Raw genomic sequence first — 4,677 nt, 5'->3', positions numbered from 1 at the left:
CGTTACAAATACAAACTATCTCGGTTTACATTTAAATCGATTTTACATCACTACATCTCTAGAAACGTTAAATCTCATAAACGTACCTACCTAAACCAAAATTGTACCACACATATGGCGGATTTAGTGTTGTACCATAATCATAGATAAGTCAATATCGACATGCCAGTGCATGCTTGAATGTTGAAACTGTTTTTTATGTTTGCAAATTTGTATAGTTTACTTTAATCAAAGTATGAATGATACTAGGCTATTATTGCTAGGCAAGTAATGAGCCATTTTAATCAAAATTATATATAAAGTTATTTACCAATAAATGTAACGATGGAATTGCATTATCATGTAATCTAGTTACATTCAAAGTTCTATTAAAATTTGACTCTTCAAAATGGAGCGATCAAACGAAGATTGTATTTGACCCAATGTTTATGTTTGGCAGTCCTATAATTTCCAACCATTCTTACTTTCTTTTTTCATTTGTAGGTAAACTTTAAAAATAATAATAATGAAATAACAAAATCCGCGTAGTGAATTGTTTTAGTAACAGAATATCGATAATAATTGCCTGCTTACAAGAACAACACTATCTCAAAATAATCGTTATCAACAATCATCAAAATATATTAACAAACAGGCAATCTAAAGTAACCAAAGCAAAATTCGGCAAGACTTATGAAGAAACTACCTATATGAGTCTAATTACGTGAGATATTTGGGCTATTGTATGATTTATAGGCAGAAAAAGAATACATGTATACACATGTGTAAAGTAACTTCGGTTGATTTCCGATATTCTACAGCCGCACCGCATTTTTAACGCGACGCATTTTTATCAATACTTAATTGTTCTCACTGTCAATATTTTTGTCCATTTCATTACAATTCATGCGAATAATTGACTAAAACATTTGGCCTAACATTGGTTTTGATATTTGATGTACTTCCCTTTGACAACCGGAAACGGTTATCACAGGACATCGAGTACATAACCAGAAATAGAGACGAAATGTCATTTAATTTGTTTGAAAACTATTCTGCCATATTATTACTGTGACAACTGCGCTCCAATTGGCTAGCCCGAGTTCGAAACAATTGACGGGTGTCGTCAATGGATGTCATCAACTGTTTCACTTCAAATCGACCAATTAACTTGAGTTTTGCTATAATGGACAAAAATTGCAAAATTATATATTTAATATTTAATTACCGATGAAATGTCATTCCGTTTGTTTTGTAATTAGATGTTTTGCTGTTGTTCCCACACCACCGAATAGAACAGCACGGCATTGTAAGAGATAATATCTTTATTACAATAAATACAGAATATTTTTTGGATTATACGGAGACGTACACACAGGTCAGTAGTTGGCCTGTCTATATTTCAGTGCAAACGAGAGTTGATATTTATAAGAGCTGTATCGCTAATGGCCCTTATTTCGTCTCTATTTCTGATTATATGCTCGATGTCAAAGGGTACTACAAAAATGGCAAAATGAGGACAGTTGGCATTTAAGATGACGTTACGTATTTTCGATTCCCGTGTTTGACATAAATCAGTGTAGTACTATCTCTGTAGTAGTATCTCTTTTGGCTTACGACGGCACGCAGTAGTTAAACAAAGACAATAAAAAATGTTTATGTTTTCGACGTCTAAATGCATCTTATACATATAACGTCTAATTTATATATTAATATAATATGTCTTTTGGTTTCCATAGTCTAAGCACCATACCCAAATGGACTATAAATGGGATTGACATGCTATAAAGTGGATTTGATTTACTATTGTCCTGGATTTGGTCTGCACTAACAAAAAAGGAGAAGCCGTTGTAAACGCACTCACATAATTGTGGCTATACATACAATTACGCATTGTTTAATAAATTTATCTGGTGACAGGCATATTGTCTCAGGGTGATAGGTGCAGTGTATAGGATCAGAATGTTGGGCAATGAAAAGGGAGGATGACCGAACTACGCATGCAGCGGAAATGCGAATGTCGAGATAGATGTGTGGAGTGACGAGAAAGGATAAGCTAAGGAAGGAGTACATTAGGGGAAGTTTGAAAGTGGCGTCAGTGACGGAAAAGATGAGCAGTAATAGGTTAGCGTGGTATGGACATGTCATGCGGAAGGAAGAGTGTCATGCGAGGATTGTTAGATATGAATGTGGAGGGATATAAGGGGAGAGGAACGCCAAAGAAAAAATGGATGGATTGTGTGAAAGATGACTGGAAAGGTGTGAGTATGGAAATGACTGGTACCTCTATAGAAATATACCTGTTGTGCCGATCCCACCTAGCGTGGGATAAGGACAGGAAGAAGAAGCCGATTTAAGGCTCCAAGTGGCATAACAACTGTTATGGGCAGGCGTGTAGCTTAAAATCAGGTGCACGCCTTGTTTGTTCCGTCACTTGATAGTATAAAAAAATAAATATATGATATAAACATTTCATGTTATTTTACTTGACTCCCAACTGAACAATGTGAGCATAAAGTACAAGACCAAGTTCCAATTACTAATAAATGAAAGTTGAGATGGCTAACTTTAAAATCAAAAAAGAAAACACATTTGGTGAATGAGAAAACAAAAAATACCCATGCTTTCAGTGGAAGTCAATGTATCGTAGATACAAATTATAAATGGTGAAAGTATCACGATTACATGGCCGTGTAAAAAGTAGGATTGATCAATAAAGTTTTTAACCGTCAAGACAATTCGTGGGAATCTAAACGGAAATTCCACGCAAGAGAATGTAAAATATAAACATTGAATATAATTACACGATGATTTGTATGAAAAATTGAATAACAATATCTATATCGTTATTGTGGGTAAGGAAAATGTACTCGTGACTTATGTCTGTAATGTAAAGTCTCTACTTGCCAGCGAATATAAATATAAAGAGCGCAACTAAAAAACAAAGTATTTTTAAAAGTTCAAGAACTGCACATGAAGATTTAACACGATACGAGATACTAGATTCATAATTATAGATATAGATTGAACACTAAGGAAAAATTCCTTCGATCCGGCTGGATTCGAACCACCGTCTCCTAGCAAACCGCGCTAGACGCTATGCCAACGAAGCCACGGAACGAATCAACGGACCTTACCGACCGAATTTTTCTATATGCTTGTTGCAGAGCTATGTTTTTGGTTTTTAACGACTTTTTTGCCGTAGCGCCATATGTGAAAAATATATTTCTTAGCCAAAACCAAAAATTTGGTTTTTGAGCGAGAAAATCCAGGTAGGTTGATTGAGTTTTAGCCCGCTGCCAATTCGTGACTGTCAATGTCTCTTTAAATATGGCCAACCCATTTCCACTTTAGGGAACTGAGATAGTTGTAATAATAAACTCCTTAGGTCCCGTGTAAATCGTCATGTACATAATATGTGAAGTGATTCTGACCAAGACAACACTACTCCTATAGTCACGGAAATGCCCACTGTACATTATAAATTGCCCCATTCTGTTTATTTCTTTGCATCACTGGTCGTTGCAATTCCATTGAGAGTCCGCTGAGCTTATATTGCAATTATAATAACATTTGTTATCCTGCTAAAAGAAGGATGGCGACATCCCGTGTATTTTGTGACCCAGTGTTTTTGACGACATGCATTAAGGAGACCTATCAATACTTGAATTCATAATCAAAGCATCAAAAAAGCTAATTGAGTACAGCCTGTAGGAGCTGGAATTATAAAGTTGATATAGGTTATGTTTATAACATTGTCAAGTCTTCAGTTTGTTGCCAAAAATAATGAAGAACTTCACGAATATTCCCAAATTTGCCAAACTCTGCTACATTTAATATAACTTATCATGTTCTGCAGCAATGAAAATGAATAAAAATTAAATGTGCCCAAATGGCAGAAATCTGTCACAAATGGTCACACTGTTCTCAATATCAATGTGTCATTGACATTGGCAAGAGGTCTTTTGCCAAAATGTTTATTTGCAACTCTCATTTAAATATTGTCTAAATATTTTTGTCACATTGTGTTTTATTTTTTGCTTTATGTTATTGCTGTTTAATTGATTATTTTATTAGATCTTCTATAGCTGAAATGTTTCATGTGTGTACTATAAAATAACCAATACTTCAGGTAGGTAAACATTTATGCTTAAAATTAAACTTACGTACAAGAACGTTACCTAATCTATGGTCGAAGTGAATCAATTGCGTTGTGTTCTGGCATCTATTCTAAAATACAGTGTTTTACATTTTCTATTCCCGACTTCTAAAAATATACAAAAATATAACGAGGCATAAACTAAAACGTAAAATTATACTAGTAAAGTTCATGAACGGCTCTTCGTCGTTATTGGGGCAGCTTTCGCCATCCTTGTTTTGTTGCAATGACAGTTGAGTCTCAGTGGAATGGCATTCATTCATTCAATCACTAAGGATCGATGTTGCTTTACTAAAACTACCATGGACATTACTATGCATAGTTTACTTGTTATCTCGTTTAGTGGGCAATTTAGTCTTCAAATTACATATAAGTATACAATATTAGTAGACTACACCATCGACGTTCCATCGACTGGCTATTGAAGAGTAGAATATCAAATCGACACCTCCTACGTAAAGTATCGTATGTCGAAATTGCCAAGTTTACAGTGAAGCATTTTAAAGTTCTGAATTCACTGAAATGAGCATAACACGACA

This window comes from Hyposmocoma kahamanoa, unplaced genomic scaffold, assembly GCF_003589595.1.
Source record: "Hyposmocoma kahamanoa isolate Upper Pololo Valley unplaced genomic scaffold, ASM358959v1 93, whole genome shotgun sequence".
Taxonomy (NCBI): Eukaryota; Metazoa; Arthropoda; class Insecta; order Lepidoptera; family Cosmopterigidae; genus Hyposmocoma; species Hyposmocoma kahamanoa.
This window is presented reverse-complemented; position numbering follows the sequence as displayed.